This window comes from Delphinapterus leucas, chromosome 17, assembly GCF_059928025.1.
Source record: "Delphinapterus leucas isolate spDelLeu-1000000601 "Yukka" chromosome 17, BTC_Dleu_Yukka2, whole genome shotgun sequence".
In the NCBI taxonomy this organism is placed as follows: Eukaryota; Metazoa; Chordata; class Mammalia; order Artiodactyla; family Monodontidae; genus Delphinapterus; species Delphinapterus leucas.
This window is the reverse complement of record NC_143145.1, coordinates 52,446,243-52,472,839: the sequence shown is the minus strand read 5'-3', so window position 1 is coordinate 52,472,839 and position 26,597 is coordinate 52,446,243. Positions and strand designations below refer to the sequence as shown.

Genomic DNA, 26,597 nt, shown 5'->3' with positions numbered 1-26,597 from the left:
AGCATCCTGTAGCCCAAAGGGTAAGGCTACATTTCTAAAGCTCAGAACCGTCCTGCACACTTGTCCAGGGATGACCTTTCACTTGTCCTCAGCAGTGAGAACTGTGCGTCCCTGAAGGCGTCCCAGCTCACTGGTATTACTTACATCTGGGAAAGTGCTCAGCTGTACGTAGTTGGCAACCCCCACAGGAACATGTGCCAGCCAGGTGAGGTTGTGTGTGTATCACACCTCCTGCAGAGTTGCCCTGTCTGGGTGTACCTGCTGCACTGCCCACCCACGGAACAGAGCACAGGTTAGAGTACACGTACACTATCCGGTCACACATTCTCACACAGAAAGCCAAAAAGATTGGTATCTGGTGGACAACTGGTAGAGAAGTTTCTCTGAGTGCAGCGCGTTTGCACAGTTATGCTGCCATGGAAACTCTGAGAACGCCTGTGAGGGCATCACTACCCACTGACGTCATATATGGAAACTTTGACTTGAGGGGCAGGCTTGAGGAGGAGGGGCAGTTTTGTGGAGGAGAACAGGGTAGAGGCAAAGGTACTCTGCCTCGCCCCTCACCCCTGGGCCTCCCCACCCATGCCCTAGTCTAGTAGACACCCCACGTGGGGCGTGCCGGTGGGCTGGCACAGCCGCAGGGGCCACAGGAGGGAAAGAGAGACCCATATTCTGAGTTTGGCTTGAGAGGCAAGATTAACGTAAGAGACAGCTAGGTTGTATGGCACTGACCCTAAGAGGCAGAGATTTGTGTGGCCTGGGGAATCAGGGAAGGCTCCTTGGCAGTCGGCCTGAAGGACTAGTGAGATTTGGACCCATGCGGAAGAGAGGGAAGACATTCCACTTTGGAAGAATAAAGGGAAAGACACACTCTTCTCGACCTTGTCGTGCCCCAAATATAAATTCATAGCACCCTCACATTTTTACCACTGAGGACTTAAAAATACCAAGAGGTTAAGGGGCCTACCCAGTGTGACACACGTAGTGGAGAGGTGTTCTGCTCAATGGTTAGGTTCATGTCGGGGCTCCAGATTTACAGCTAATAGGAATGTGAGGACAAGCTCATGCCAATTCAAATATTTCCAAGTGATACTGAGAGAGATGTTAAAGGTGCAAAAGGAGGGTGCTGAATGACCTCACAAAGTGGAAATGGTGGGCCCATTTTAACATGAAATTGAAAACAAATTCATGACAAAAGGACATAATAGAAAATGACAACATAATCATTACACTCCCCTCTCCCGTAGAAGTAAAACTCATTAGAATCCTCTTTCTCTCCACCATGAAAGGATGAGAGAAAGACTCAGCAGCAGCTCCCATGAAAAACATGGTCAACAGTGTGAAGAGGTGTTACTAAGACGACTTGGTCCGACTCAGAGAAGGAAAGAGACAACTCTGCCCTTAGCCTGATCAGGCCCACAGGAAGAAACCACATTTGGGGCAGCCTTTGATAGTGTGGCAATGAGAGAGAACCTTCTTTAGGAGGGGACTCCCTGTTGCCGACCTTGAAAAATCAAAGATGGGACACTCGTTCACTGGGGCTGTTGCAGAAGGGATGTGACCAGAGGTTGGGCCACGGCCTGCTTTAGAATCAAAGCACCTTGTATTCCTGAGCTGCTTGAAGGCTACAATCGCTGGATTTTGGTTCTGGAGCAACCCAGGTCTTTGTCCGACTTTTCCGGAGTGTGCTTTCTCTTGGGACAACGTCTGGAGACTGGCGTCTCTGCTTCCACCTTTGCTGGCTTGGCGAAAGGAACATCCCCGTGGGCCCGGTAGCCACAAACCAGGCAGTATGTCTCCCCATGCCAGCCCAACTGAGTTTCTTCACACCCGCGGTACAGGACATGGTAGTGACCAGGTGTAGGACGAGAAACGGGAGCCACTGCTGCTGCAAAGAAAATCAGAACTGATCAGTCACTTCTGCTGTGCACAGTCTCCTGCCAGAATTTCCCTCTCTCAAGTCTCTCCCAGTTTCTAGCTGAAGACCTTTAATCTACTTGACGTCCAAAACACAGCCTTGGCCCATCACCTCTATGAGTCCCTAAGGAAGGGACACTGGCTGCAAAAGCCCTCCCTAGAGCCTGCGGCTGCAGCGGATGAGGAAGTCTCTTCACCGTTCCCAGGGAAAACAGTAGAGCCCGAAAGTAATTGCAATTGTGATCCTCTCCATCTCTGCCTTCCACAACAGAGAAAACATTTCTTGCAGTCTGTCACTTCTGAGGCTTTCATGGAAATGTCTTTCAAGTTTTGAAAAACATAATCTAATATAAATTGGTTAAGAGCCCCGCCCACCTTGGCAACCCCTCTTGGGCCCCACTTATCCTGCCTGTTTCAACCACACTGAAATCCAGCCCTCTTATACTTTTATGTGGATTAGAACAAGGCCAAATCCTGAGGCAGAATGATCAGGAGACTCAGAACCGGGTTCTGGGTACCAAGTGTAGGCTCACATCAACCCAGCCTCCTGGAACACCATCTCCTCAGCCCTCCAGTCTCATTAGTCCTTCATCAACCCCCCTTCGGTGTTCTGTTCTTCCCATCAATATGGCACCACCCTCTCCCCTAGTAGTCAGCAACTCAGTATGGGATGTGTCTGAGGATACCGATATAGACGCCTAGATGACAGCACAGATGTGCCTGCGTTGGCAGGTGCGGTTCAAGAGTGGCCCTCTTCCTCAAACTGCTCCTCTTACCATTTTCTAACAAAGACACACTTGTCTTTTCCTAAGTGGCCAATCAGGAAAGGGTTTGAATGGAAGCATGCTGTAGTCCAAATGGGAAGGCTACAATTATAAAAATCAGAAACTTCCAGCACATTTGTCCTGGGATGACCTTTCACTTCTCCTCAGCAGTGAGCACTGTGGGTCTCTGAAGGTGTCCCTGGTCACTGCTATTACTTACAGCTGGGAAACGGCTTTGGTATATGTGGTGGGCAAGCCCCACAGGAAAATGTGGCAGCCAGGGTAGTTTGTGTGTACACCATGCCTCTTGTACAGATGGCCGGACTCGGTGTACCTGTTGCACTGCCCTCCCAGGGAACAGAGGACAGGTCTGAGTGAATATAGAAGATATGGTCAGACATTCTCTCTCAGACAACCAAAGAGATTTGTATCTGGTGGAGAACTTTCTCCAAGGAAAGAAGTTCCCTCCAGCATAGGGAAGTTTCTCTGAGGGCAGCAAGTTTGCATAGTTACTCTGCCAAGGAAACTGTAAGAAGGCCTGTGAGGGCATCACTATCCAGGGAGGTCATATGAGGAAACTGTGACTTGAGGGGCAGGCTTCAGGAGGAGGGGCAGTCTTGTGGAGGAGAGAAGGGTGGAGGCAGAGGTACTCTGCCTGCCCCCTCAGCAGTGGACCTTCCCACCCATGCCCTAGTCTAGCAGACAGCCCACATCGGGCATGCCGGTGGGCTGTCCCAGCCCCAGGGGACACAGGAGTGCAAGAGAGACCCACATTCTGAGATTGGCTTGAGAGGCAAGATTAACGTTAAGAGACAGCTTGCTTGTATGGCACTGACCCTAAGAGACAGAGCTTTGTGTGGCCTGGGGAATCAGGGAAGGCTCCTTGGCAGTGGGCCTGAAGGACATGTGAGATTTGGACCCACGGGGAAGAGACGGAAGACATTCCTGTTTGGAAGAATAAAACCAAAGACACACTTCTCGACCTTGTCCTGCCCCAAATATAAATTCGTAGCACCCGCACATTTTTACAACTGAGCACTTAAAAAATACAAGAGGTCAAGGGGCCTACCCAGTGTAACACGGGTATAGGAGAGGTGTTCCGCTCAACGGTTAGGTTCACGACGGGGCTCCCGATATACACTTGATAGGAATGTGATGACAAGCTCATGCCATTTCAAACATGCCCAAGTGATAATGAGAGAGCTGTTAAAGGTGCAAAATGGGGTTGCTGAATCACCACACAAAGAGGGAATGGTGGGCCCATTTTAACATCAAATTGAAGACACATTCATGTAAAAAAGACATAATACAAAATGACAACATGATAATTACACACCCCTCTCCCCTAAAACTAAAGATCATTAGAATTCTCTGTCTCTACACCATGATATGATGAGATAAACGCTCAGCTCCGACCCCGTGAAAAACCTGGTCAACAGTGTGAAGAGGTGTTACTGAGACGATTTGGTCCGACTCAGAGAAGGAAAGAGACAACTCTGCCCTTAGCCTGATCAGACCCACAGGAAGGAACCACATTTGGGGCAGCCTTTCATAGTGTCGCAATGAGAGAGAACCTTCTTTAGGAGGGGACTCCCTGTTGCCGACCTTGAAAAAGCAAAGATGGGACATTCGTTCACTGGGGTTGTTGCAGAGGGGATGTGACCAGAGGTTGGGCCACCCTGCTTTAGAATCAAAGCACCTTTTATTCCTGAGCTGTTTGAAGGCTGCAATCACTGGATTTTGGTTCTGGAGCAACCCAGGTCTTTGTCCGACTTTTCCGGAGTATGCTTTCTCTTGGGACAACCTCTGGAGACTGGCGTCTCTGCTTCCACCTTTGCTGGGTTGGCGAAAGGAACATCCCCGTGGGCCCGGTAGCCACCAACCAGGCAGTATGTCTCCCCATGCCAGCCCAACTGCGTTTCTTCACACCCGCGGTACAGGACATGGTAGTGACCAGGTGTAGGACGAGAAGCGGGAGCCACTGCTGCTGCAAAGAAAATCAGAACTGATCAGTCACTTCTGCTGTGCACAGTCTCCTGCCAGAATTTCCCTCTCTCAAGTCTCTCCCAGTTTCTAGCTGAAGACCTTTAATCTACTTGACGTCCAAAACACAGCCTTGGCCCATCACCTCTATGAGTCCCTAAGGAAGGGACCGTGGCTGCAAGAGCCCTCCCTAGAGCCTACGGCTGCAGCGGATGAGGAAGTCTCTTCACCGTTTCCAGGGAAAACAGTAGAGCCCGAAAGTAATTGCAGTCGTGATTCTCTCCATCTCTGCCTTCCACAACAGAGAAAACATTTCATGCAGTCTGTCACTTCTGAGGCTTTCATGGAAATGTCTTTCAAGTTTTGAAAAACATAATCTAATATAAATTGGTTAAGAGCCCCGCCCACCTTGGCAACCCCTCTTGGGCCCCACTTATCCTGCCTGTTTCAACCACACTGAAATCCAGCCCTCTGATAATTTTTTTTTTTTTTTTTTGTGGTACGCGGGCCTCTCACTGTTGTGGCCTCTCCCGTTGCAGAGCACAGGTTCCGGACACGCAGGCTCAGCGGTCATGGCTCACGGGCCCAGCCGCTCCACGGCATATGGGATCTTCCCAGACCAGGGCACAAACCTGCATCGGCAGGCGGACTCTCAACCACTGCGCCACCAGGGAAGCCCCCTCTGATACTTTTACGTGGATTAGAACAAGGCCAAATCCTGAGGCAGAATGATCAAGAGACTCAGAACCGGGTTCTGGGTACCAAGTCTAGGCTCACATCAACACAGCCTCCTGGAACACCATCTCCTCAGCCCTCCAGTCCCGTTAGCACTTCATCACCCCGCCTTCGTTCTTACGGTCTTCCCATCAATACGGCAACACCCTCTCCCCTAGTACTCAGCAACTCAGTAAGGGATGTGTCTGAGGGGACCGATATAGATGTCTACATGATAGCCCAGTGGTGTCTGGGTTTGAAGGTGCGGTTCAAGTGTGGCCCTGTTCCTCAAACCACTCCATTTGCAATTTGCCAACAAAAATGCACTTGTCTTCTGTTAAGAGGCCAATCAGGAAAGGGTCTGAATGGAAGCATCCTGTAGCCCAAAGGGTAAGGCTACATTTATAAAGCTCAGAACCGTCCTGCACACTTGTCCAGGGATGACCTTTCACTTGTGCTCAGCAGTGAGAACTGTGCGTCCCTGAAGGCGTCCCAGCTCACTGGTATTACTTACATCTGGGAAAGTGCTCAGCTGTACGTAGTTGGCAACCCCCACAGGAACATGTGCCAGCCAGGTGAGGTTGTGTGTGTATCACACCTCCTATAGAGTTGCCCTGTCTGGGTGTACCTGCTGCACTGCCCACCCACGGAACAGAGCACAGGTTAGAGTACATGTACACTATCCGGTCACACATTCTCACACAGAAAGCCAAAAAGATTGGTATCTGGTGGACAACTGGTAGAGAAGTTTCTCTGAGTGCAGCACGTTTGCACAGTTACGCTGCCATGGAAACTCTGAGAACGCCTGTGAGGGCATCACTACCCACTGACGTCATATATGGAACCTTTGACTTGAGGGGCAGGCTTGAGGAGGAGGGGCAGTCTTGTGGAGGAGAACAGGGTAGAGGCAAAGGTACTCTGCCTCGCCCCTCACCCCTGGGCCTCCCCACCCATGCCCTAGTCTAGTAGACACCCCACGTGGGGCGTGCCGGTGGGCTGGCACAGACGCAGGGACCACAGGAGGGCAAGAGAGACACATATTCTGAGTTTGGCTTGAGAGGCAAGATTAACGTAAGAGACAGCTAGGTTGTATGGCACTGACCCTAAGAGGCAGAGATTTGTGTGGCCTGGGGAATCAGGGAAGGCTCCTTGGCAGGCGGCCTGAAGGACAAGTGAGATTTGGACCCATGCGGAAGAGAGGGAAGACATTCCACTTTGGAAGAATAAACGAAAAGACACATTCTTCTCGACCTTGTCGTGCCCCAAATATAAATTCATAGCACCCTCACATTTTTACCACTGAGGACTTAAAAAAACCAAGAGGTTAAGGGGCCTACCCAGTGTGACACAGGTAGTGGAGAGGTGTTCTGCTCAATGGTTAGGTTCATGTCGGGGCTCCAGATTTACAGCTAATAGGAATGTGAGGACAAGCTCATGCCAATTCAAATATTTCCAAGTGATACTGAGAGAGATGATAAAGGTGCAAAAGGAGGGTGCTGAATGACCTCACAAAGTTGTAATGGTGGGCCCATTTTAACATGAAATTGAAAACAAATTCATGACAAAAGGACACAATAGAAAATGACAACATAATCATTACACTCCCCTCTCCCCTAGAAGTAAAGCTCATTAGAATCCTCTTTCTCTCCACCATGAAAGGATGAGAGAAAGACTCAGCAGCAGCTCCCATGAAAAACATGGTCAACAGTGTGAAGAGGTGTTTCTAAGACGATTTGGTCCGACTCAGAGAAGGAAAGAGACAACTCTGCCCTTAGCCTGATCAAGCCTACGGGAAGGAACATTTGCGGCAGGCTTTGATAGTGTGGCAATGAGAGACAACCTTCTTTAGGAGGGGACTCCCTGTTGCCGACCTCGAAAAAGCAAAGATGGGACATTCGTTTACTGGGGCTGTTGCAGAGGCGATGTGCCCGGGAGGTAGAGACTGCTTCGACTACCATTTTAGAGGTTGGACCACCCTGGTTGAAAACCACAGCACCTTCTATTCCTAAACTGCTTGAATCAGCGGGTGCACGTTAGGACACACGAAGTCAGGCCCCATTGGAGCAGACTGCCTTTGGGAGTGGTAGAATGCAAAATGTGAAGGGGAATGCTCTGGAGGAGCTTTGTCATGGCAGGTGGGCCAGCATGAGACCATTCAGATTCTCCAAGGCTCCAGAGATTACTTGGCTGGGAGCATCCCTCTGATGTGGTGGGGGAACTTCTACCTTAATAGGACCTGGCTGGGCATCTGGGGGAGGCAGAATAAATGGTTTATTAACTACGAGAGCGAGAGACTCACCTGGGGGGTTACACAAAAGCACTTAAAAAGACTTGTACCTGGATTCTTGAGCCAACCCTAAGAAAACTTATCTAGATGTGCAGTAGGGCTCAGGAAGCTGCACTTTTAATAAGCTTCCTGGGCAGTCCCACCACAGTGGTCCATGGATAGAATGACCAAATTATTGTGTGTTCTCGGTTGCTTTTGGGAGTCAAAGCGGGCAATATGAGAAACTGCAGCAGCCCTACGTATAAACAGGGAATATTCAAGGCAAACAGAGGTGTTTAGTTATTCTATGCATGAATCAGATTTGAGAAAAGCTAGCCTGCTGGTTAAAGAACACAACCCTTACGACAGACAGACCAGATTCTGTCTTACTTACTTGTGTGATTTTGACCAAGTTCTTTTATCCTTCTGACTGTTTCTTCATATGGAAAAGAGCTATGGCTGTACATTTAGCACAATATTCTCTTTTGGCAAAAGTTGCTCTGGGTCCATGTGTGCTCTCTGCAACGTAATCCTTTACAGTGCACAAGCATTTTTAAGTTGTTTGGTGAAGTACTACACTTGACTTTTAACTGTTCATTACTTCGGGCAAAGCTTATGTAGTGCTGCAGAGACTAGAACCTATGCAGAGATAGTGAGAGGATGTTATAAGCTTATTCTGCCGGTTTATGAAAAACTTTTAACCTTTTCTCCTCTTCCTCAACCTGCCACCAAGAGATGAGAAAGAAGGCAGAGCCTGGAAATGCACACCAAGCAATACTTCTGGGGAGTTAGTTGCAGCGGGAGGGCTGACGCCTGAGCCCAGCTCCGCTTAGCCGTGCGGGTCCGCGACGTGTCCAGCGGCTGTGGCGGAACCCGAGGGTGGTGGGTGTGGGCCCGTGTCGTGGCTGCACTGGAGCGGTGAGTGAGGGCCATGGGCCGTTCTTGCACTGCCGCCACATGCCCAGACCGCCCGCCAGCCCTCCTGGTTCCTTCGCCGCTCCCCGCCGCCGGGAGCCGGGAGCCCAGAGAAGCCCGCAAATGGGCACCTGCGCCCGCCGCCCGGAGATACACCAGAAATACATCTACATGAGGAACAACTCCTACATAACACCTACTGAACTCTGGCAGAAGACCTCAGACCTCCCAAAAGGGAAGAAAGTCCCCACGTACCTAGACGTGTGGATGAAAGGCTCTTGGTGCTGCAGCCAGGAGGCAGTGCTGTGCCTCTGAGGTGGGAGAGTCAACTGCAGGACACTGGTCCACAAGAGACCTCCCAGCTCCACGTAATATCAAATGGCGAAAATCTCCCAGAGATCTCCATCTCAACAACAGCACGCAGAATCACTCAACGACCAGCAAGCTACAGTGCTGGACACCCTATGGCAAACAACTAGCAAGACAGGAACACAACCCCACCCATTAGCAGAGAGGCTGCCGAAAATCATAATAAGTCCACAGACACCCCAAAACACACCAACAGACGTGGACCTGCCCACCAGAAAGACAAGATCCAGCCTCATCCACCAGAACACAGGCACTACTGCCCTCCACCTGGAAGCCTACACAACCCACGGAAACAACTTTCGCCACTGGGGACAGACACCAAAAACAAAGGGAACTACGAACGTGCAGCCTGCAAAAAGGAGACCCAAAACACAGTAAGAGAAGCAAAATGAGAAGACAGAAAAACACACATCAGATGAAGGAGCAAGATAAAAACACACCAGACCTAACAAATGAAGAGGAAATAGGCAGTCTACCTGAAAGAGAATTCAGAATAATGATAGTAGAGAGGATCCAATATCTTGGAAATAGAATAGACAAAATGCAAGAAACATTTAACAAGGACCTAAAAGAACTAAAGATGAAACAAACAATGATGAACAATGCAAGAAATGAAAATAAAAATACTCTAGATGGGATTAATAGCAGAATAACAGGCAGAAGAACGGATAAGTGACGTGGAAGATAAAATAGTGGAAATAACTACTGCAGAGCAGAATAAAGAAAAAAGAATGAAAAGAACTGAGGACAGACTCAGAGGCATCTGGGACAGCATTAGACGCACCAACTTTCAAATTATAGGGGTTCCAGAAGAAGAAGAGAAAAACAAAGGGACTGAGAAAATATTTGAAGAGATGATAGTTGAAAACTTCCCTAATATGGGAAAGGAAATAGTTAATCAACTCCAGGAAGCACAGAGTCTCATACAGGATAAATCCAAGGAGAAATACGCCAAGACACATATTAATGAAACTGTCAAAAATTAAATTCAAAGAAAACATATTAAAAGCAGCAAGGGAAAAACAACAAATAACACACAAGGGAATCCCCATAAGGTTAAAAGCTGATCTTTCAGCAGAAACTCTGCAAGCCAGAAGGGACTGGCAGGACATATTTCAAGTGATGAAGGAGAAGAACCTATAACCAAGATTACTCTACCCAGCAAGGATCTCATTCAGATTTGATGGAGCAATTAAAAGCTTTAGAGACAAGCAAAAGCTGAGAGAGCTCAGCACCACCAAACCAGCTTTACAACAAAGGCTAAAGGAACTTCTCTAGGAAAGAAACCCAAGAGAAGGAAAAGACCTACAATAACGAACCCAAAACAATTAAGAAAATGGGAATAGGGACATACATATAGAAAATTACCTTAAATGTAAATACACTAAATGCTCCCACCAAAAGACACAGATTGGCTGAATGGATACAAAAACAAGACCCATATAGATGCTGTCTACAAGAGACCCACTTCAGACCTAGAGACACATACAGACTAAAAGTAAGGGGATGGAAAAAGATATTCCATGCAAATGGAAACCAAAAGAAAGCTGGAGTAGCAATTCTCATATCAGTCAAAATAGACTTTAAAATAAAGACTATTAGAAGAGACAAAGGACACTACATAATGATCAAGGGATCGATCCAAGAAGAAGATATAACAATTGTAAATATTTATGCACCCAACATAGGAGCACCTCAATACACAAGGCAAATACTAATAGCCATAAAAGGAGAAATCGACAGTAACACATTCATAGTAGGGGACTTTAACACCCCACTTTCACCAATGGACAGATCATCCAAAATGAAAATAAATAAGGAAACACAAGCTTTAAATGATACGTTAAACAAGATGGACTTAATTGATATTTATAGGACATTCAATCCAAAAACAACAGAATACACATTTTTCTCAAGTGCTCGTGGAACATTCTCCAGGATAGATCATATCTTGGGTCACAAATCAAGCCTTGGTAAATTTAAGGAAATTGAAATTGTATCAAGTACCTTTTCCGACCAAAACGCTATGAGACTAGACATCAATTACAGGAAAAGATCTGCAAAAACTACAATCACGTGGAGGCTAAACAATACACTACTTAATAACGAAGTGATCACTGAAGAAATCAAAGAGGAAATCAAAAACTACCTAGAAGCAAATGACAATCGAGACACGACGACCCAAAACTTATGGGATGCAGCAAAAGCGCTTCTAAGAGGGAAGTTTATAGCAATACAATCCTGCCTTAAGAAACAGGAAACATCTCGAATAAACAACCTAAATTTGCATCTAAAGCAATTAGAGAAAGAAGAAGAAAAAAAGCCCAAAGTTAGCAGAAGGATAGAAATCATAAAGATCAGATCAGAAATAAATGAAAAAGAAATCAAGGAAACGATAGCAAAGGTCAATAAAACTAAAAGCTGGTTCTCTGAGCAGATAAACAAAATTGATAAACCATTAGCCAGATTCATCAAGAAAAAAAGGGAGAAGAGTCAAATCAATAGAATCAGAAATGAAAAAGGAGAAGTAACAACTGACACTGCAGAAATACAAAAGATCATGAGAGATTACTACAAGCAACTCTATGCCAATAAAATGGACAACATGGAAGAAGTGGACAAATTCTTAGAAATGCACAAGGTGCCAAGACTGAATCAGGAAAAAACAGAAAATATGAACAGACCAATCACAAGCACTGAAATTGAAACTGTGATTAAAAATCTTCCAACAATGAAAAACCCAGGACCAGATGGCTTCACAGGCGAATTCTATCAAACGTTTAGAGAAGAGCTAACACCTATACTTCTCAAACTCTTCCAAAATATAGCAGAGGGAGGAACACTCCCAAACTCATTCTACGAGGCCACCATCACCCTGATACCAAAACCAGACAAGGATGTCACAAAGAAAGGAAACTACAGGCCAATATAACTGATGAACATAGATGCAAAAATCCTGAACAAAATACTAGCAAACAGAATCCAACAGCACATTCAAAGGATCATACACCATGATCAAGTGGGGTTTATTCCAGGAATGCAAGGATTCTTCAATATACGCAAATCAATCAATGTGATACACCATATTAACAGACTGAAGGAGACAAACCATATGGTCATCTCAATAGATGCAGAGAAAGCTTTCGACAAAATTCAACACCCATTTATTATAAAAACGCTGCAGAAAATAGGCATAGAGGGAACTTTCCTCAACATAATAAAGGCCATATATGACAAACCCACAGCCAACACCATCCTCAATGGTGAAAAACTGAAAGAATTTCCACTAAGATCAGGAAAAAGACAAGGTTGCCCACTCCCACCACTCTTATTCAACATCATTTTGGAAGTTTTAGCCACAGCAATCAGAGAAGAAAAGGAAATAAAAGGAATCCAAATCGGAAAACAGGAAGTAAAGCTGTCACTGTTTGCAGATGACATGATACTATACATAGAGAATCCTAAAGATGCTACCAGAAAACTACTAGAAGTAATCAATGAATTTGGTAAAGTTGCAGGATACAAAATTAATGCACAGAAATCTCTTGCATTCCTATACACTAATGATGAAAAATCTGAAAGTGAAATCAAGAAAACACTCCCATTTACCATTGCAACAAAAAGAATAAAATATCTACGAATAAAACTACCTAAGGAGGCAAAAGACCTATATGAAGAAAATTATAAGACACTGATGTAAGAAATTACAGATGATACAAATATATGGAGAGATATACCATGTTCTTGGATTGGAAGAATCAACATTGTGAAAATGACTCTACTACCCAAAGCAATCTACAGATTCAGTGAAATCCCTATCAAACTATCACTGGCATTTTTCACAGAACTAGAAGTAAAAATTTCACAATTTGTATGGAAACACAAAAGACCCCAAATAGCCAAAGCTATCTTGAGAACGAAACACGGAGCTGGAGGAATCAGGCTACCTGAGTTCAGACTCTACTACAAAGCTACAGTAATCAAGACAGTATGGTACTGGCACAAAAACAGAGAGATAGATCAATGGAACAGGATAGAAAGCCCAGAGATAAACCTACGCACATATTGACACCTTATCTTTGATAAAGGAGGCAGGAATGTACAGTGGAGAAAGGACAGCCTCTTCAATAAATTGTGCTGGGAAAACTGGACAGGTACATGTCAAAGTATGAGATTAGATCACTCCCTAACAGCATACACAAAAATAAGCTCAAAATGGATTAAAGAACTAAATGTCCATATACCTAGGCAAGGAATTGCTGAGGATCCTCATAACTGCAATTTTAATAGTACTGCCATACAGTTTGCAAAATTGATTGTACCAATTGACACTCCCACCAGCAATGTACAAGAGCTCCAACTGTTACAAAACCTCACCCACACTTGCTATATTCTGTCCTTTTAATTTTAGTTATTCTTGTATTTGTGTAGTGATATTGCACTGTGGTTTTAACTTGCAGTTCTTTAATGACCGATGATGTCGAGCACCTTTTCCCATTCACTTACTATTTGCTATTTAGATATACCCTGTGTGAAGTATCTAGGTCTTTTGCCTAATTTTCTATTGAATTATCTGTCTGTTACACTTTTAAATTTTGAACCATGTGAATACTAATTTTTAAAAATTTTAAAGTAATGTGATTAAAAATATACATAAATTTCAGAGTGCTCTATGCTGCATGTTCTCTCCTTCGAGGTTTATAATACACGAGTATTTCAGAAGCTCTAAAAAGTCCTAGAATTTTCACCACACAACAGTTGGAGAAACGTTGTTTCCATTCTTGTCTAATTTTTAGTTTTCATGGAATTAATAATTGCTTCCATTTTTTACTTGCTTATATTTTTTAAGTTCTCTCTCGAATTTTATCATGTATTACATTAGATCTATCAAACGTCTATCAATATAACTACCCAAATACTCAAAATTAGTAATCTAAATAAATTCAATTACACTAACCAGTCTTTCTTCTTGGAGTCTGCCATCTTCCTTCTCCGGTGAAAACGACTGCTCTCTAATTCTGCCACATATCTTTCACCCTGGCATTTCCCTTCACATTCTCCTGGTCCTTTTTTCTGGATCCCATGTCTTTCTCTTTCTTGTCTTGCTCTCATGTTTTGTTGGAGCACAACCTCTAGTAACTTGCCCTAAAAAAAAAGAAAGAAAAAAAAAGGTGGATGGATGGATGGAAAATAAATGTTTTCATCCTTGTATATGTGAAAATGTTTTTATTCTACTCTTACACTTGATGGATAGTTTGACTACAGGATTCTAGGTTGGAAGTTATTGTCTTATAAAACTTGAAATTTCACTGTAGTGTTTTAGCATAAAAGTGTTATTGTTGAGAAACCCAATGCCATTCTAATTCCCATCCGTTTATTCCTGCTTCTTCCCTCTAAAAACTTTTAGAATCCTCTCTTTATTCTTCGTGTTCTGATCTTTTTAATGGTCTGCTTTAACATAGGTCCTTCTTCATTCACTGTGGGTAGCTGGTGGGTCCTCTAAATATGAAGATCTTTGTCTTTTGGTCCTGGAAGAAATTCTTGAATTATTATTTTGATCATTTCCTCCCTTCTTAATTTTTGTTCTCTTTCTCTAGAATTCTTAGTTTGTAAACTGACTGGATGAATGAATGAATGGGAAAAGTTTTCTGAGCACTTTTTGTAGCAAAAAGCTTATTAAGGAATGAACCACAGATTATCAGACCATATCTTTAAAGCTAAGTATTTTATTTTAAATTATCAAATTTTAAAACACACTCTTTCATTACAGCTTCCATTTATTGTAAAATGTAACACTGCTACTCTCATTTCAGGCAATACAAAAATACAGGAAGCACTGATTTTCTGTAGGCAGAAATCCCTGATTGAGGTCAGGCATTCCCTATTACTTTTGCTTTAGAATTCATTAAATGCCTAGCATGGACTTGGTATTCTGTATAATATTTGCACCACACTTTGCAAAATGATCATTTCTGGTGTAGAAAAGTGTCTGTTTAAGGTAAAAAGATCTTTGCAGTCTTTTTTGATTGGCATTAAACACCGCATTCTTCCCAGATCTATAAGAAAGTAATGTTTGCAGTCTTACCTGGAATCAAGGGAGGGACTCTCTCAAGGTTACTTTTCAATCTCTGTCTGTAATTATGGACGTCAGGAGAGAAAAAAAAAAAGTCAGAAAAATAGGTCCCTAGTAGAGAAGCACCCAACAGGAACTAAACATCTGAAGGTTTAGACAGGATTAAACTCTGACAGGGCTTATCAGCCACCCCCACACGACTAAAGTAGTTGGAAGTGAGGTTAGATTGGAGTCCAGATAAGCAAGTGAATCTACAACCCTACCTGACTCACCGGGCTGAGAAGTGCGGAGCCCTAGTAAGTTACCACTGCACGTCCTCAAAGGGCTTTCCGCGCAGGCTTGGAGTCAGGAAACAGCAGCTGCCACACCCACCCCACTACATCTGTCTGGTGTTTGGCGACTCCCAGAAGACTCGCCAATGGGACCAGAGGCGATTCCTCCTGGGTGGGAGGGTCCGCTGACTGGGTGTGAAGCTGCGAAGAGGAAATTTCCCCAAAAGAAAACCTTTCCAACCTAGTGGGTTGAGTGGAGAGAAGACAAATTGAGCGCCCCTGCCTCACTTCCCCACTCCCAAGCCCCCGCCCGAGCCCCGCCGGTGTGGCACACGTCGTCTGGGCGCCACAAGGCGGAGATCTCGGGCCTCAGGGCGAGGCCGGAGCCTTGCTGGGAGGATCGCGGGCCAGTGGCTCTCATCCCCGCCTCGGCATCCGCCGCTGACGTCGCCTGAGAAGTCTGGGGAGGGAGGAGCTCCGAAAGGCGGGCTCGGGTGGCTGGCAGCGCCTGGGAGGGCCAGGTCGGAGAGAGGAAGCTCCTCCCCTGTGCGCCCCGCCGCCGCAGAGTTGACCAGTCTCTAGAAGAGAAGAGTCCGCTCCGGCTCCGGATAAGCAGCGGCTTGGCGTGGGCTGCGCGGAGAATGGACGGCCTCGTGACCTCATGTCCGGCAGGCTGTAGGGCCTGCCGACCCGGCTCGCGCAGGGGGTGGAGCCGGGGGAGAGGCGGGCACTTCCGGAATCGACCGACTGCCTGAGTGCCCGCTACCCGCTACCATGAACGAGGAGGCCATCTGCACCCGTACCAGAAGCTCGCCGACTTGCGCTACCTGAGCCGCGGCGCGTCCGGCACCGTGTCTTCTGCCCGCCACGCAGACTGGCGCGTTCAGGTGGCCGTGAAACACCTGCACATTCACACCCCGCTGCTCGACAGGTAGGGCGCCCTGGCGGCTCCACCTCGGAGCCCCGAAATCTGCGTTCCCCACCCCACTGGCTCTAATCCCGGGCAAGCGGGCTTTGAAGCCCAAGCGACGGTGACCCTTTGGGATCGGCCGCACACCTCGTCACCTCTAGGCAGCCGTTCAACGCTTGGGCTAACATGGTGGGGAGAGCAGGCTTCTCTGGAGATGCAGCAATCACGCTTCTTTTCACTGCCCTCTCTTTTTTTTCTTACTCCTGGGCCTCCTTTCTCCAGACATCAAAAATCAGCAATCACAGCCCAACTCTAAACGTCCTCTTTATTGAAATTGGGTTCTGTTTGCTTTGTTTTTCCCTTTTTTTTTTGAAGTCGAATTCTAGGGCTGCACTGCCCAATAGGTAGCTCATAGCCACAGGTGGCTATTACTTTTCTTTTTAAGTGGCTATTAGAAAATTTCAAATTGTATATGTGGTTCACATTATATTTTTATTGAACAGCACTGCTGTAGAGTCTGGGACGTTTTGGTTTGGGCTTTTTGTTGTTTTTGGTTTACACATGTAGACATGAAAGTTTAGATATCAAACTCAATTTAGTTTCTCCTCTTACCGTCACAGGGAAGGAAACCTGTCTCTAGAGGAAACTTGTATTATTTTTGCTAACAATAAACGGAAATCAGAAAGCTGTTAAATGACCAAAACTTTTGAATGTCTCTCCCATCCTGGAACAAGTTTAGTGCAATGTCCAGATTTCAAGGGAAGGCTAGATTAGTTCCTGTTTCCAGAAAAACCTTTCAACCATATATATTAATCAGTGAGTCTAGTCACTAGCCTTGTGTATTTTCCTTCCAATAGGAATTTAACTAGGCCCTGCATTCAATTCTTAAGTGAGTTAACATCCATGATTGCAACATTCTCCTCTCGTCCCCCCTATCTAAAGTGAAAATACATCATGCTAGATGCCTGATTAGCCAGAGGCTGTCAGTATCCAACAGCAGATAAATTCCTCAGCTTCAGCCCTGCTAATGGTATTGACTTTCATCTGCCTGTGGCTTTTACTTGCTCTCTTGCGATCAGGCTTGGATGGGCTAGATCTCACAGTAACTTTGAGACACCTCTAGAAATTGTTCCCGCTTTTTGTGTACCATAATCCTGATTTAGTGATATACAGGGTATATTTACCCTGGGTCTTGAATTCTGTGAAGCAATTACTGGGAAATTATGTGTATGTAGTCAACTTTGAAGGGTGGTGGTTGATTAGAGAGGGTAGATGTATTTTAGAATCAACTATTAAAATATATGGAAATCTAGCACTGATGGACTCCTTAGGTATTTTAAAGGAGATTGATCCTCCCATTTTGGATGCTGCTTCTCAAGATTTTAATTTATCTAAGTTTTGTGCCATTTGGGGCCAAGAAATGAAGGGAGTTCCCTCTCGTGCTCATTAACAATTTCATAATCTAAAATTCTTCACTAAATCGGGTAGGAAATTAATTCTGCCGTCAAAGATGCCATAAGGACCAGTGCAACACTCTGGCATAACTGCATCACATTTTTTCTTCCACTTGTTTCCTAGAATGTTAACATTAGCGGTATTTATGTAGTCTGAGCATAGGACTGGGCTATGCAGTTGACTCACAGGGTGTCTTATGTCCTCACTTATGAAGTGGGAATAACAGATACATGTACTTCTTGGGCTCTGGTGTGGATAATGTTTGCATTGTTCTTTGAGATCACAAAAGAAAAATAAGTTTATGTGCTGTAACATGTTCTTATTTTAGTGATTGGTGAATTATTCTCTGTAACCTGACTTCTGCCCATGAGAGGACCTTCCCCAACAATCTCCCAACGCCTTATGAGTAGGTGAGTCTGATAGGTTGTTCAAATACCTTGTGTAAACAGTGTAACTGTTTTGTAACTGAAATTTGCTATGGGTAATTTTGGTAATATGTCTATAAAAGCTGTTTTACATTTTAATTTTTTTAATATAAAAACCTATTTTTAAACTGTTTTGGCTTTCTCTGTTTTCCCATTCATTCTTCCTGAAATCTGACTTCAAGAATTTTCCTTCTCTGATTAAGCAGTGAGTGGAAAAAACAAAGGCTTTAGAGTCCCACAATTGCAATTCAAATCTGACTCCAAATCTGCCACTTCTTGTTGGCATGACCATTAGAAACTATTAATTTATGTGAGCCTTAGTGTTCTCATATATAAAGTAGGGATAATGAAACCAACTGTAGTAAAGTGGCCAACACATAATAGGATCACAAGAGAAGGAAGAATGCATCATACTCTTAATGGGAGGAGGAATTCGTATATTAAGTATCACTAAGATATCCCCTAGCATGCCCTCTCTATAATTCTTTCTCAGAGTATCCAGGAACCTTCCCGGCAAAGGTGCTACTCAATAACTGTCTTGTTGACCTACATTTCATGAGGCAAATACAGACCTGTTTCAGCTTAGGAAATATAAATTTAATTAAAACAGGTCTCACAAACTGGTATAATTGGGTGCCTCACAGTTGGGATATTAAGTGGCTGAAGAGCAGGGAGAAGAAGAGAAACTCTTTATGCATTCTTGTAATTCTTGAATTTTGAAACATATAAGTATATTACCTATTCAAAACATAGATGACTAAGATTTTTTTGGTTTATTTTGCTTATTGTTTGCTTATTGTTTAGAGCAAACTCTAAATTTTCAGCTTTCTTCCAGTAAAACCAACTGGAACACTTCACACATAATGGAGAATAACCACCATTTTCAGGTCTGGGATTCAGTGAATTGCTAGGGGTACTAAGGACAACTTTGTTTTAATACTTTTTACACCCAAATCCCTTCTATCATGATGAGGCATAAGTGGTCCTTTACCTTTCAATTAAGTGCTTACCCTTATTAAATTTACCAGTCAATTGGCTAATATTTAGAGAAAGAGCCTCTACTCTATGTATTACCAGAGTTGCCACCAGACCCTTGCTCAAAACTCACCAATCCCTCCTTTGAACAGGAACTAACGTATATCTTTAAGTCACAGGGTCTGGACACAAAGGAAGTTATAGGAAGAGAAAAAAAAAAAACTGGTTAGAATCAGCTGAAACCAAAATGGCTACGAATCTGACCTCCAGCAGACCCTGAGTCTCATTTTATGCTGATTTTACTATATAGTATACTATATGACACACCTACAGGTAACTATGACCGGATGTCACAAAGCAAAAAAGGACAGAAAAGGGGTGGTACCCCATTTCCAGGGAAGCCCTGCTTCTTTCCCAGAAAACCAATGCACGTGCCTCACCACCATTAGTCTCAGTCCTACCCTCATCGTCCTTATTCCTTAAAAGCAAATCCCTCTCACCATTAAGGTGAGAAGTTGATTCATGAACTAAGTTTCTACTTCTCCATTCTCTGACCATTGAATAAAGCTGCTTCAATCTCAGCTTCGGTTTTATTTTGGCTGCATGAACTCAAATGGAGAAAGAACCTTCCCCACTGAGGCAGAGGGCCTCAGCAGGGCTAGGGAGCAAGCAGGGATACATAAGACTTAATTTGGTAATGTATACATAACAGTGCTTTGGGAAAATTCCTTTAAAATAGTCAAGTAATGACATGAATGTTCACAGAATGCATAAAGCTGTAAGGTATTCCTTTCATAGAATCTTTTCAAGAAGTAATACTTATTCTGATAATACTACTGTTACTAAAAAATATTTTTGAACCATTTGTTTGGAGATGTCTTTAGACTCAATTTACAATCTCATGTTTGCACAGTTATAGCTAATATAGACGAGTAAATAAGAGATGATAAGTCCACCATAGTTTAGAGTAGGAAAAACTCATTTCAATAGAGATGGACTAAGGAATGACAGGGCATCTGTTCCACACAGAGCAATCAGCTCACTGCTTTAAGGGAATATTTTAAAAATAATTTGTTCATTATAAAACTATATAACAGAATATGTGCATCCATGAATGATTTTCTTTTCAGAATTATCTAGGTAAGCAATATAATAATACTATGATTGCTAAAATATTCTTAAATTAGCCATTTAGTGTGCCTTTAGACTCAGTTTACAAGTAATGTGAAAGACTTAATCTCATTTTTGTTTGGTTATCGTTAATGCAGGACACTAAATGAAAAGATAAATCCTAATATAATTCAGAGCTAAGAGATAGCATTTCAATAGACATTGGCCAAGAAATTATCTATGAAAGAAGTAAGATTTAAATTAGACCTTGAATACAAGTACCATTTGGAGATGTGTAGAGAGATAAAGATAGCACTCTATGCGGAAACAACTGTGTAAACAAAGGCATCAATACTGGACAACTCAGATTCTGCTCATGAGAGAGTAAATAGATGTAAGTGAAAACAAATATGTAAGGGAAGACTGAGAAACAAAATTAAGGTAAGAGTTTGTACGAAATTGTGGAGAGCTGTGGGCATATATGAGTTTTGATTAGCATGATGCCACTGGTAGCCATACACCACATTCAAAAACCATTTTTATTATTTTGCTATAAGGCTTTCCATTAGCAGTTTGATGGGATTCATTGTTTGGTAATACTTCAGTCTGTATGCTGCTTTCATTAGCTAGTATAAGCAAGATTCCTATTAAAGATTTTTTATTTCCTATAACATTTCTATTTTAATTTGTTAGATATTTATAGTTTAAAATATTTGATGAAGACTCTATGACCTTTGGAAGATCAGAATAGGAGAGGTATGAAAAACAAATGACTCCATTCATTAAAATGTGAAAAAGTAGCTTATTTTCCCAAGAGTGGTGCATGAAAGGCCACTGTGTAGATTACATAATCTTGCAAAGAAAAAAACAAGCCTGTTTTTCACCAAAGCGGATCTGTTCGAGTTTTCTTCTAGTTCCTACTTCATTCTTTAATTCACAGTTGTATGACTTCTTTATTCTCCTTGTTTTACATTGTTTACTATTTCTTCCTGTCTTGACTCTTATTCCACTAACTTGTCCTAAAGCCTCAAAATCTCCCACCTACACCGTTATGTTAGTCACCACGGCAATGCTTAGGGCAGGTTATAATATATAGGCAGATACTGCCTTTATCTGGCATGTTCCCTTTGTGAGTACTTTTCAAACATCTTTCAGTGTTTGGTACTTTCTTCATTCCTGATCATTCAGTATGTCCATGACCTCAAGTGAAATCACTGTAACACTTTTACTAAGTATTATGAGAGATTGGACATGATAATATTATGGAACTCTCTAAAGGAAATAACAAATCTGAACTAGAAATCATTATGCAAGGCTTCCTAGTGGAGAAGAAACCTAAGGTTAGCCAAAGTGATAATCAGGAGCTACCCAGGCAAAATGTTGAGGTAAATAAATGCTGTCAGAAAGCATGGAATAAGCAAGTGTTCAGAGGAGAAAGAGCTGACGGTTTTGAGGGAACTGCAGGTGACTTGGCAGAGATGGCACATGGGCAGTGAATCTGAGATGGGCGTGAGGAATGAGGCTGACAGGGTAATCAAAGCCTGGGTTGTGAAAGGACATGGATGCCATAGGATAGATGATGTCTTTCATCCTGTAGGTAAAAAGATGCTACCGACAAATTTTAAGGAGGAATATTACATGAAAACATACAAAGTTTTAGGAAGATTTTTCTAGCTTCAATGTAGAGAATGTGTTAGGAGTGCTCAAGACAGGAGATAAGGAGTTCCACTCAGAAGATATTTTAATATTCTGAATGAGAGATGATAGAACCCTGAAGTGGAAATATGGTAGAAGGAATGGAGTGAAAGGGAATACTCTAGTGATGTTATGCGGGTAAAATGAACAGGATTTTGTGCTTAATTGAATGTGAGGAGTGAGTGAAAATAAAATTTAGTCTCTGAGAATTAAAAAGTATAATATATGTAATGTTTTCTTCAAGCTAGTATTCAGAAATATTAGTTTTGATTTAAATTCTGTTTATACCATAGTGTTCTATCCATTATAGGGATAGAATTTTGTGTAATTTTATAAAATTGACTTCCACCTAGTCTGTATTTGTTTCTAGTACATTTTTAAAGATTCTTCATTATGTGTCTAGTTTGATGAATTCCTATGATAATGTCTATTAAACTGAGGCCTGGCGTATAAATGTCACTGTGAAATGATTACTCTGATGATATGTGGAGACTGAAATGGTAGAGTCAGGAAAAGTGGGGTTTAATATAAACAAATACAGTAATTGAAAGAAATACAGCAATATTGTACATCAGGAATATCATAATAGTGTATGTGTGTAAGTACCTAGGCACATGAATTTTTATTGAGAGAATTTTTATAATAATAAATATTTGGAAAGAGCTTAAATTGTCAAAAATCAGGGATTGGTAAAATAAATATGCTACTCTCCACTCTAATGAAGCCACTGAATTTGATTTCTAAAAAGCATATTTAGTACACAATGTTCACGGTACATGGTTGACATAAAATAATGTTCATGACACATTAAGTGAAAAACTGAATATCTATATGACAGATTCATATTATATGCAAATAAACACATCTAGATGGAAACACTAAAATGTATCTCTAAATGATCAAGTTATAGTTGATTTTATTTTCTCCTTTTATTGGTATTTAGATTTATTTTCTGAATTTTTATAACAAGTGAGCACTGTATGCATGATTTCTGCACTTGTCCACATGCTGAAATATTATAATGCAGCACTATGGATGTGGTCATGAAATTTGAGAGAAGGGCACAGTTTTGGAAGTCAGTGTTAGATTGAACTGGAATTTGATGACATTGAGTTCATCTAGAATTCTAATAAGTTTCATGTGATTGACCAATGTCACCACCAATGAAGCTCTACAATGTAGTCATTTCTCAAATATTAACTTTATGTGTATCACAACCTTACTTCATGGGAGAGAAAATGTGTGAAGAAAGAAAACAGCCTTACAGTCAAGGAACTTTTGTATGGTAATGTCTTATAGTATAGTCTCTAACTACATAGGATAATTATATCGGGCAAGGATAATCTACCACTAGCAAACCTTTGAAGTTTTCAGCTACAAAGAAATTATGTCTCTTTCCAAATAAAAGTTTAAACTCCCTTATATTCTAACAAAATATTTTCAGTTAAAATAGACAATGAATTAAGCGAAAATGTATGGCATCAGCCAAACATCATGTATGCTTACTATAAAACAATTTCTTTTCAGTCACAGACAAAATACACCAACCAGTGCATTATGATTTACTTCATTCAAAACATATTTTCATTATGTATCTTGTGCAAGGCACTGTGTTAAGCCCTGCAGAGCATACAAAACTTATGAAATATAGTATGATCTCAAGGAGGTAATAGTCAGATGAAATGACATAAGTATTGATAGCCAGAAAGCAAGGTAAATATAACAAGGTAACTATAACAACAATAAGAATCATACAGACAACTAGTTTAACTGAATAAGAAACAGAACTCTTTAAGTTTTAGATTTTCATAAGAAGCTGAGAACAATACAATAGGTATTGCATACCCTGCCGCTTCAGAGGGTGGCAGTAGATGCAAGACTTTCCAAGAAACTATGAGCTGTTATGCCATCATTAACCCACCATGTTCCTATAGACGAAAGTAACCCACTTTACTGAATGGAAAGTTTTCAGCTCAAAGGGAGGTTGTATAGAGGAGGATTTTGAGAAACTGAAAGAAGTGAATTATGTTCTCAATTATTAAGTACGTAACTGGCAACAGATAGCTAGCAAGAAAACCCGATAGATCAGCTCCTCCGCAGTCCTAGGTCTTGAGTGAGTAGCAGTAAGAATCTACACACATAATTTTAATTGTCATAAGAAAATATTAATTTCTAATTTTGACTATGGAGTATATACTCACAGTCCCAAAATCAAGTGATTGCTGATGGTTTCAAAATACTGCTTCATTTAGTAGATACAAAGTTTACACCTACATGGATCATATAACTAAGTCCTTAAGAGTTTAAGTCATATGATACATGATGGCATAAACTATATATATACACACACACACACACACACACATATATATATATATTAAGATTTACAACAGTGATTCTGTGATATGAAGAGTTAGATGATTTATTTCAGAACAAGCTTTGTTCTCACAGGTTATACCTATTTTATAATCACAAGATTATAAAAGAAAATTTTATAAGAAATCACAAGGATTTGAGGAGCAATCTATTTATTTTGAGTAGAATGGGGTAAAATTCTGCCATTGTGCATTTCAAATCAGGGAAAGGGAAGCTGAATTATTTAATACATATTTTTGAGACAAATAGCTCACTATTTGGATAAAATAAAGCAAAATCCATATCTCATTCTTTGTAACTTCCAAATTGCTCAAATGGCTAAAATACTTAAATACAAAAATAATCCATAAAAATAGCATAAGAAATCTTCCTAGGGTTTAATTTTTTGAAGGTACTCTAAGAATGGGGAAGACCTGAGTACAGTAATAACTTCAGACAACATAAAAGATAAATTTGAAAATATAAACATTTTCAAGAGTTTTTAGGGGACACACACTCCAAGTCAAATACATAGAAAAAGTTGTTCTATATCCCTCATAGATACACAGTTCCTGAGGTGGCTCCTAATGATCCTTATCCTCGTGTATTATCCTTCTCTTAACTGTGGTCTGGATCTGGTGACAGTTTCCAACAAATAGAAAAAGCAAAAATGATGGATGTTACGTTCATGATTAGATAATAAAGGACTGTATCTTCCTTTCTCTGGCTTCGACACCTTAGACTGCTGCCATGTCATGAGGACATTCAGGGAGCCAGTGGAGAGCCCTATGTGACAAAGAAACAAGACCTGACAGCAACAGCATGAGCAATCTTGGAAGGGGACTCTCCCCAAGTTGAGCTTTGAGATGACTGTAGGCCCTGCCAATATTTTGATGGCACCCTGCCTGAGAGCCGGAGCCTGAGGCTTTGACACTCCCAGCTAACTTGCACCTGTTTTCCTATATCTGTTTCCATAGAAACTGTGAGATAATAAATGTCTGTTGTTCTAAGCTGCTAAAGTTTTTGGACTATTTGTTACACAGGAATACATAATTAATAAACCTCTTAATTCTTTTTTTTTAACGTCTTTATTGGAGTATAATTGCTTTACAATGGTGTGTTACTTTCTGTTTTTTAACAAAGTGAATCAGTTATACATATACATATGTTCCCATATCTCTTCCTTCTGGCATCGCCCTCCCTGCCACCCTCCCTATACCCCGCCTCTAGGTGGTCACAGAGCACCGAGCTGATCTCCCTGTGCTATGCGGCTGCTTCCCACCACCTATCTATTTTACGTTTGGTAGTGTATATATGTCCATGCCACTCTCTCACTTTGTCACAGCTTACCCTTCCCCTCCCCATATCCTCAAGTCCATTCTCTAGTAGGTCTGTGTCTTTATTCCCGTCTGGCCCCTAGGTTCTTCATGACCTTTTTTTTTTTTCTTAGACTCCATATATATGTGCTAGCGTATGGTATTTGTTTTTCTCTTTCTGACTTACTTCACTCTGTATGACAGACTCTAGGTACATCCATCTCACTACAAATAACTCAGTTTCGTTTCTTTTTATGGCTGAGTAATATTTCATTGTATATATGTGCCACATCTTCTTTATGCATTCACCTGTTGATGGACACTTAGGTTGCTTCCATGTCCTGGCTATTGTAAATAGAGCTGCAATGAATATTTTGGTACATGACTCTTTGAATTATGGTTTTCTCAAGGTATATGCCCAGTAGTGGGATTGCTGTGTCATATGGTAGTTCTATTTGTAGTTTTTTAAGGAACCTCCATACTGTTCTCCATAGTGGCTGTATCAATTTACATTCCCACCAACAGTGCAAGTGGGTTCCCTTTTCTCCACACCGACTCCAACATTGTTTGTAGATTCTGACCAGTGTGAGATGATATCTCATTGTAGTTTTGACTTGCATTTCTCTAATGATTAATGATGTTGAGCATTCTTTCATGTGTTTGTTGGCAGTCTGTATATCTTCTTTGGAGAAATGTCTATTTAGGTTTTCTGCCCATTTTTGGATTGGGTTGTTTGTTTTTTTGTTATTGAGCTGCATGAGCTGCTTGTAAATTTTGGAAATTAATCCTTTGTCAGTTGCTTCATTTGCAAATATTTTCTCCCATTCTGAGGGTTGTCTTTTGGTCTTGTTTATGGTTTTCTTTGCTGTGCCAAAGCTTTGAAGTTTCATTAGGTCCCATCTGTTTATTTTTGTTTTTATTTCCATTTCTCTAGGAGGTGGCTCAAAAGGGATCTTGCTGTGATTTATGTCATAGAGTGTTGTGCCTATGTTTTCCTCTAAGAGTTTGATAGTGTCTGGCCTTACATTTAGGTCTTTAATCTATTTTGAGCTTATTTCTGTGTATGGTGTTAGGGAGTGATCT

General features: G+C 42.0%; 2 long non-coding RNA genes across 3 annotated transcripts; one reads left to right on the top strand and one right to left on the bottom strand.

Moving 5' to 3' along the window:
• Positions 1 to 213: 213 nt before the first annotated feature.
• Positions 214 to 17,177, bottom strand: LOC149747014 (uncharacterized). 2 transcript variants are annotated; one of them, XR_016388478.1, is made up of 4 exons: positions 15,274 to 17,177; positions 15,014 to 15,060; positions 4,381 to 14,073; positions 214 to 1,885 (listed from the first exon to the last, which is right to left on the bottom strand). It is a non-coding gene; the product is annotated as an uncharacterized LOC149747014 (long non-coding RNA). The 2 variants fall into 2 exon arrangements; XR_016388477.1 differs by having other exon boundaries at positions 15,014 to 17,177.
• On the top strand, positions 16,000 to 25,285 carry LOC149747013 (uncharacterized). Its single transcript, XR_016388476.1, has 3 exons — positions 16,000 to 16,204; positions 17,967 to 18,048; positions 24,940 to 25,285. It is a non-coding gene; the product is annotated as an uncharacterized LOC149747013 (long non-coding RNA).
• Positions 25,286 to 26,597: the final 1,312 nt, after the last annotated feature.